The sequence below is a fragment of the Pinus tabuliformis genome, chromosome 6 (genome assembly GCF_031772625.1).
Source record: "Pinus tabuliformis cultivar Carrire ecotype Pingquan chromosome 6, CPIR1, whole genome shotgun sequence".
Classification (NCBI taxonomy): Eukaryota; Viridiplantae; Streptophyta; class Pinopsida; order Pinales; family Pinaceae; genus Pinus; species Pinus tabuliformis.
In genome coordinates this window covers 1,126,095,417-1,126,103,655 of record NC_142292.1, presented here as the reverse complement: position 1 = coordinate 1,126,103,655, position 8,239 = coordinate 1,126,095,417, and the positions used below count along the sequence as shown (strand labels likewise).

The 8,239-nt window shown below is 43.8% G+C and overlaps 2 non-coding genes across 2 annotated transcripts; both read right to left on the bottom strand.

The window, feature by feature from the left end:
- Positions 1-256: 256 nt before the first annotated feature.
- On the bottom strand, positions 257-3,572 carry LOC149262846 (25S ribosomal RNA). The gene has a single exon (XR_016261388.1). It is a non-coding gene; the product is annotated as a 25S ribosomal RNA (ribosomal RNA).
- Positions 3,573-3,819: 247 nt separating this feature from the next.
- Positions 3,820-3,973, bottom strand: LOC149262845 (5.8S ribosomal RNA). The gene has a single exon (XR_016261435.1). It is a non-coding gene; the product is annotated as a 5.8S ribosomal RNA (ribosomal RNA).
- Positions 3,974-8,239: the final 4,266 nt, after the last annotated feature.

Genomic DNA, 8,239 nt, shown 5'->3' with positions numbered 1-8,239 from the left:
AAATTTTGGGTGCTGGGGCACGACACGAAAACCCAAAATGTTGGGCACCAAGGCACGACATGGAAATCCAAAAATTTTGGGCACTGGAGCATGACATGGAAACCCCAATTTTCCCTGGCTTCGGTGCCTTTTCTATTGTGGCATGGAAACCCCAAATTTCCCGCCCCCAAGCAATAAAAAATTCTTGTCTAGAGGAAGAGGCAAAGGCACAAGAGCGGGAGGGTTGTTGGGATTTGTTTGTGACAAGAGCGAAGCTCTAAATCGAGGTGACCAAGGGCTGAATCTCAATCAATCATGGTAGCAAGGCCACTCTGCCACTTACAATACCCCGTCACATATTTAATTCATTTGCAAAGGATTCTTCTCAATGACCATTTGGAATTGAACTTCAAAGCTGCCCCGACCGAGATGCTTCACCGTCGTGGTTTGCAAATGACACGGGCCCGTGGGGGTGACAAAGATATGCCCCTACTACGGGTCGAGATATAGTTGAAGAGTGACATGCATCACTTCTAGCATGGATTCTAACTTAGAGGAATTCACTCATAATTCGACACACGGTAGCTTCGTGCCACTAGCTTTTCAAGCAAGCGCGATGACCAATTGTGTGAATCAATGGTTCCTCTCGTACCAAGTTGAATTACTATTGCGGTGTCGTTCATCAGCAGGGTAAAACTAACCTGTCACATGACGGTCTAAACCCAGCTCACGTTCCCTATTGGTGGGTGAACAATCCAACACTTGGTGAATTCTACGTCACAATGATAGGAAGTGTTGACATCAAAGGATCAAAAAGCAACGTCACTATGAATGCTTGGGTGCCACAAGCCAGTTATCCTTGTGGTAACTTTTCTGACACCTCTAGCTTCAAATTCTAAAAATATGAAGGATCAATAGGCCATGCTTTCACGTTTTTTATTCGTACTGAAAATCAAAATAAAATGAGCTTTTACCCTTTTGTTCCACATGAGATTTTTGTTCTCGTTGAGCTCATCTTAGGACACCTGCATTATCTTTTAACAGATGTGCCACACCAACCAAACTCCCCACCTGACAATGCCTTCCACTCAAATTGACCTGCTGAAATTCACCTTAAGGCCAAAAAAAGGGGTAGTGCCCCATCTCCGGCCCATGAAATAAGTAAAATAACGTTAAAAGTAGTGGTATTTCACTTGGGCTGAAAACGGCTCCCACTTATTCTACACCTCTCAAGTCATTTCACAAAGTTGGACTAGAGTCAAGCTCAACAGGGTCTTCTTTCCCCACTGATTCTGCCAAGCCCATTCCCTTGGCTGTGGTTTCACTAGATAGTAGATAGGGATAGTGGGAATCTCATTAATCCATTCATGCATGTCACTAATTAGATGACGAGGCATTTGGCTACCTTAAGAGAGTCATAGTTACTCCCGCGGTTTACCCCCGCTTGGTTGAATTTCTTCACTTTGACATTTAGAGCACTGGGTAGAAATCACATTGCGTAAACATCCCAAGGGACCACCGTAATGCTTTGTTTTAGTTAAACAGTTAGATTCCCTTTGTTCGTACCAGTTCTGAGTCGACTATTTGATGCTTAGGGAAATGCCCCCGACAGGGGGCATTCTACACCTGTAGCCTAATCGGCACGTGACTGCCCACCCTCACTACAAGAGTAGCTCAGGCAGATTGCTAATAGCCCACGAGTTGAGGGCACAAACCCCTAGGCCCAGTCCTTAGAGCCAATCATTTTCCCGTAGTTACAAATCCATTTTGTTGACTTCCCTTACCTACATTGTTCTATTCACTAGAGGTTGTTCGCCTTGGAGACTTGATGCGGTTATGAGTACAAACAAGCATGAACGGTACTTGGTCCTCCATATTTTCAAGGGCCACCGAGGGCGCACCAGACACCACAAGACGTGTGGTTCTCTTCCAGCTGCTAGACCCTATCTCTGGGTGAACCAATTCTAGGGTGGGCAAGCTATTAAAAATAAAAGATAACTCTTCACGGGGCCACCAATGACGTCTTCAGATTTCCTAACATTGCCACCCACCGCCATGTCCCAGTTTGGGAATATTAGCCTGATTCCTTTTGATGCTCGTGCAGAGTGCACCCTTGATACAAGGCTTCCCCATCTCTTAGGATCGACTAGCCCATGTCCAAGTGTTGTTCCCATGGAACCTTTCCCCACTTCAATCTTCAATGTTCTCATTTGAATATTTGCTACTACCACCAAGATCTGCACTAGGGGCCGATCCACCCAAACTCGCACCCGAGGTTTCTCAATGACCCCCATGTCCTCCTACTCATCGAAGCTAGGCAATTTCTCCGACGGTCAAGTATAGGTTGCGCACTTCAGCACCATCCATTTTTGGGGCTAGTTGATTTGGCAGGTGGGTTGTTACACACTCCTTAGAGGATTTCGACTTCCATGACCACCGTCGTACTGTTTTAATCAACCAACACCCTTTGTGGGATCTAGGTTAGCATGCAATTCAGCACCATAACTCGACTTTTGGTTCATCCCACATCACTAGTTATGCTTACAAAAAATGGCCCACTTCGAGCTCTTTATTCCACGACATGGCTCATTAGAGTAGCCACACCCTCTTACCTATTTAAAGTTTGAGAATAGGTCAAGGGTGTTATGCCCCCAATGCCTCTAATCATTTGCCTTACCCGATAAAACTCACACGTGAGCTCCAGCTATCCTAAGGGAAACTTCGAAGGAAACTAGCTACTAGATGGTTCGATTAGTCTTTCAACCCTATACCCAAGCCAGATGAATGATTTTCATGTCAGTATCGCTACGAGCCTCCACTAGAGTTTCCTTTGGCTTCACCTTGCTTGGGCATATTTCACCATCTTTTGGGTCCCAAAAGGTGTGCTCACACTTGAACCCTTCGCATAATCTCAAGGTTAGTCGACAATGCACCCCCCCAGAGAGGGGATCTCACTCATTAGCTTCCTTGTGCCTCGCGTGCACAGGTGCACACGACCCACCACAAGGGCACACGCTTCGTTCCTTGACCATTGCAATGGCAAATCGACAGGCAGTAATCCACCCAATCTTGTGACGATGCAGCAGCCCGTGTTGGTTTGCACCTCAAGTCGAGCAGCAGACCAACCTGAGCCATTCCACATTCGACCAAGAGGCATCAACAACCTCCATTCACTTCCCTCCCAAAAATTTAAAGCACTCTTTAACTCTCTTTTTAAATTCCTTTTCATCTTTCCCTTGCGATACTTGTTCACTATCGGTCTCTCGCCCATATTTAGCCTTGGACGGAATTTACCACCCAATTAGGGCTGCATTCCCAAACAACCCAACTCGTCGACAATGCCTCATGATGTGGTAGGGTCTCGGCTCGGTGGGGATGTCAGCCTCTTAGGCACCCCCTTCCAAGGGACTTGGCCCAGGTCTGCCACTAAGGACGCTTCTACAGACTACAATTCAAGCGACGCTGTCGCCCAATTTTCATGTTGGACTCTTCCCGGTTCGCTCTCCGCTACTAGGGGAATCCTTGTAAGTTTCTTTTCCTCAACTTAATTATATGCTTAAACTCAGTGAGTGTTCTCACCTGAGCTGAGGTCACAAATTTGGAGCTAAATCTGCCCTACTTGATGGGAGGACAAGAGAGAGCAAAGCAAGTCCGAGCAATGCTACACAAAGCCCGCATCAGCTAACGCTGACTGCCCATCCAAGGGGACAATATCACTGCTCATTGATTCACACCATGAAACATCGCTTGAGGTATTTCAGCCAATCGTACCACATTGGGCATGGACGACTAGCTTCGCTACTACCTAACATATTACAAGGAGCACATTTAAATGGGATGTCACGCCCAGATATACATGCCCTCAACCGAGGCCTTGGGTGAAAATTGCATTCAAAAACTCGATGATTCATGGCATTATGCAATTCACACTGAGTATCGCATTTCACTACATTCTTCATTGTAACAAGAGCCGAGATATCCATTGCTGAGAGTCGTTTCCACGTATTACTGAAAAATCTGCCATAACACTGAATAGGGGCACCCCCCACAACAAATGTAAGGATAAGGGCCAAAAGGAGGAAAGGAATAAAAACACAAGAAAGAAAGAGAAACAAAGGTGCCTACTGTTACACTAAAAAATGTCACCATGGCTATTTACAGTTGGTACGGCTCTATCAACAGTCATACTTCCCTCTTAAGCAAGTCTTATACCTCTGCTATCCATGTCAAACTCCAAGAAAGAGATAAAGTCTTTATAAATATGTTTATCTCTGGGTACGCAAGTTCTCTCAACCTTGCCTGCGGGTACGCACCTAATGTTCATGATGTCTGCATCCAAGGACGCTCTGTATCTAAAGGGTCAGGTGCGTCCCTCTGAAAAGGTTAAAATGCGCAAGTTTTATCTTCAAAAACTTACTTGTGGTCATTTCTAGAGCATTCTAGAAGGTTGTTTGACGTGTATGAAGCGCCTCCAGATGGTTCATGCACCCCTAGCAATGAGGAACTTATCCCATCAATAAGGGAGCTATCCCACCCAAAGAGGGGACTATCCCATTGATGGTGGACCTGATTAACTTCCTCTTGAGCACTATAAATACAGGCATTGGGCCAGAAGGAGAGAGGTTGAAAGTTATACATTTCTAAGGGTAAATGCTGCAGGAATTAGGACTCCCATTTAGAAGCTTGTGAGGAGAGATTGCCATCTTTGCTTCTTCTATTTGGAAGTGGGTGAGCTTTGTCAAAGTAGAGGAAGACTCTTGTGGACCCTGGAAGGAGCTTGCACAACACCAAGGCTCAGGTTGTAATGGTTCCTTTTGATTACCCTTAATGCAAATTGGTCCATTCTTCTCAATAACTTGTTGTTTATGAGTTATTTCATGTACTCCTTGGTCTATATGTTGAATATGCTTTGTTTTATGTTATAATCAGGTGCTATTTAATTGTTTGACTGTTGGTGATTGCAGGTTTTGGAGAAAAGGAGGAGCTCATCCAGATCAACAAAGCTTGGACTTCTACAACAGCGTTTGGACAAAGGTAAGAACGAAACACTTGATTTCTCATATCATAATGCATGTTTAGAAAAGGATAGCTCTAGTTTGTTTTGTTTGTCATTAGAATGTCTTAGACTTCTAGGAAGGTCGGTTGTGTCCGCACTTTTGACTGATTCCATGTGACAAATTGGCGACCATACTGGGGATTCCATTGATGAGAAAAGTCTTTTCCTTTGTGTGAACTTTGCTTTGAGAAAATTGGTTTATTTTTCTGGTTTTGGCTCTGTGACTTTGTCTCTGGGTGGGTTAGCTTAGGATTAGTTTTATTTTGGTTTTTCTTGAGTTTTTCAGTAGGACGCACCCTCTGAGTGCTGCACAATGCGTCCCTGGACGCACTTTTGCTGTGTGCACGGAGCGGGCCCGCACCTGTGCTAACGGGTTGCCTGCGTCCCCTGCTAAAATTTGAAAAAATTCCATTTTTTGCATTTTTTGCTCTTAGATTTTGTTTTTTCTTAGTTGTTTTTGCCCAGATTCATTAGTCCCTTGTCAAAAATATTCACCTGAACTTGTTTCGATAGCATTGAGTGTTTTAGTGGATTTCGTCGAAGTATAAGCCCTAGGGTTTGATTTTGAGTAGGTCTTGTAGTGACTTTGGCGGTAGGAGTTGTCAAGCCTTAGATCTCTTTGGTTTTGTCAGCATTCTAAGAAGTCAGACCTGTCATAAAGTCTACCTGTGAGAGTAACTTACCATTGAGTTGTCTCTTGGGCCAATTTCGAAGTGCTTGTTGTTTAAGTCTTGAATTCCATTTTACAAAAAGAACAAAAAGATTTGAGTTTTGTTTTGACTAGTCTTTTGATTCTGCATTAGCTAGTCCTTGATTTGATTTAGATCAAGTAAAACAACCTAGAATCATCTTTGTGAGCTTTTGCCTTGTTAGATTTGGTTAGAGTAATTTCTCTTTTGATTTGCTTGTGAGTCAAGTTTTCATAGATTTTATAGTTTTTTGAGATTGTTTTTTGTTAAGATAGGTTTATATGCTTTATTTAAAAGAGAAAATACAAAAACATCTCCTTTGAAAAGTTTTGTTTCAAGTAGCTTTGAAAAGTTTTGAAAGAAAAAGAGTTTTTCGTGCAAGTAAAGAGTGGTTATGTTTGTGTGCTTGAAAAGAAAAAGAGAATTGTTTCTTTGATTGTCTTTTCTAAGGAAGTTGTTTTCTCTAAAATTTGCATTCTCTTAACTCTCTAAGTTAAGAATTTCATTGAAAAAGGAAAGTAGAGTAAATCATCTTAGGTGCATCTTTGTAGTGGTTGGAGTCGAGTCTACACACCATTGGTTTCACTTCCACTACCTTTTGTCTTTAAAGGAAAACCATAAAAGTAACGCTTAAAGTAAAATCGAAGTAGTAACTTTTATTTACTAGGGCTCTGAAACACCAATTTAGATCAGGCTAGTGTCTTGGAGTAGGTGAGTAATCAACTCTCCAAGACAACAAAACCAAACAAGTAGCTTATCTTGTGATAGAATAAATCCAATTGTCTCACTTGTACTCTGGGAAAGCTCCTCTTAAAGGAGAAGCACGAGCTCGTGTCTGAACCAGTGAGGGGATCAATCCCCCCTCGTTGGGAACGACGCCAGACACGCACGTATTACAAACGGTAAACCTCGGATTAACCATTGTCGAGGATCCAGGGGTCACTTGTCGGTAAACCTTGGATTATTGTCAAGGAGCCGGTAAGGGGATTGAGCTTGCTACTCTGCCCTTGCGTGCTGTCGGAGTTTAGACTGTTCCCCCAGGTGCATTTGTTGCGGTTGGTAACCTTAGTGACCATTATCTTTAGGATTCTACCGAGGTGACGGTGGAGGGAAGATCCCACTGTACCTGGAGCAGACGTCGGCTAGACTCACTTGGATTTTTTGGGGGGTTCACTTCACTCGAGACGGTTAAAGTGGAGGAACTTGGTCCAATCTATTCATTAAGCAGGTTGCCGGGGTAACTGTTCCACCCGCCACTTCTGTACCGAATCCAGCGAGGTTGGGCTTCATCACCAACTAGCGCTTTCGGTCTGGAAGGCTACTGTTTGTTTTTGGTTTGACGCCCTAGATTCTTTAGGCGATTGCTTCAAATTTGTTTGGTTCTTTAGAGACTTTAGGTGGTTTGATTTGAAATTTTTACTTTGTTTTCGTGTGTAGTAGTTAAAAGTTTTTAGCTGTGGTGGAATTACCGAGACAGTCCCGTAGACTTCGGGGCCAGTCTCCTGAAGTTGTTTCTGTGGCCGAATTGTTGAGAAGATCTCGTAGACTTAGGGGTGAACCTCCTCGAGACGAGTCCAGTCATCTAGAAGGTTTGAAGGTCCTTGTAACTCCTCCTAGTGGCAGTAGAGTAGGTTCACCTGAAGAAGGAGAATCTTCCTTGGTAGTCCATTCAGATTACCAAGGCTTAGAGACAGGTTATAATCCCGAAGCTATTACAGTTTCTGAGCTTGTTGGTAGTTTTTCGTCTAGTGATACAGGCGAAGAACCAGAAATATCTGAACCTGTTACTCTGACTTCTAGTGTTCCTGATTCACCGAGAATAGAAAGAATTATCACCGAAAATCTTCCTACTTGTTTGATTGCTATTGAAGAACTTGTTCCAGAGGAAGAAATAGGCGTCTCTGATCCTGAAGATCAACTTACCCTTGATCTAAGGGAGCGTGAATCTATCTTTTACAGTCCTCCTAGAAGTACTACTTGGTACCTTTCGTTAACCAATTATCTAGACAACTTTGGGCTAGGTTTTTCTACACCTCGTACTCCTTTTCCACCTGGAGGTATTCATACTCCTGTAGATATGTCTGGTCAGTCGTCCATGTTTACACAAAGTCCTGAATCTTTTTTACATGGCGGTCCTTCTGTTCCTACTGGGTATCAATCTCTTTCTGGTACCTTTGCAGGAGCATCTCCTCAACCCGTTGATCATGAGTTATTAGTTGGAAACAGTGGTAATGTACCATTGGGTGTAGGAGACATTTACATGATGTCAGGTTCAGTTCCCGTTTCCCAACCTCAAGGTGGCCAATTACCGCCTGGGGGGCAGCCTCAGTTAATGCCTGGGGGGCAACTTCAAGGTACTTCATTCATGTCTGGGGGGCAACCTCAAGGTCAGTACACTCCTATGGGGCAATACATACCTCAAGGTCAACCCCAGCCTCAATATGTACCCCAAGGTCAACCTCAGTATCAATATCAACCTCAAGGATGGCAACCTCAAGGATGGCAACCCCAAGGG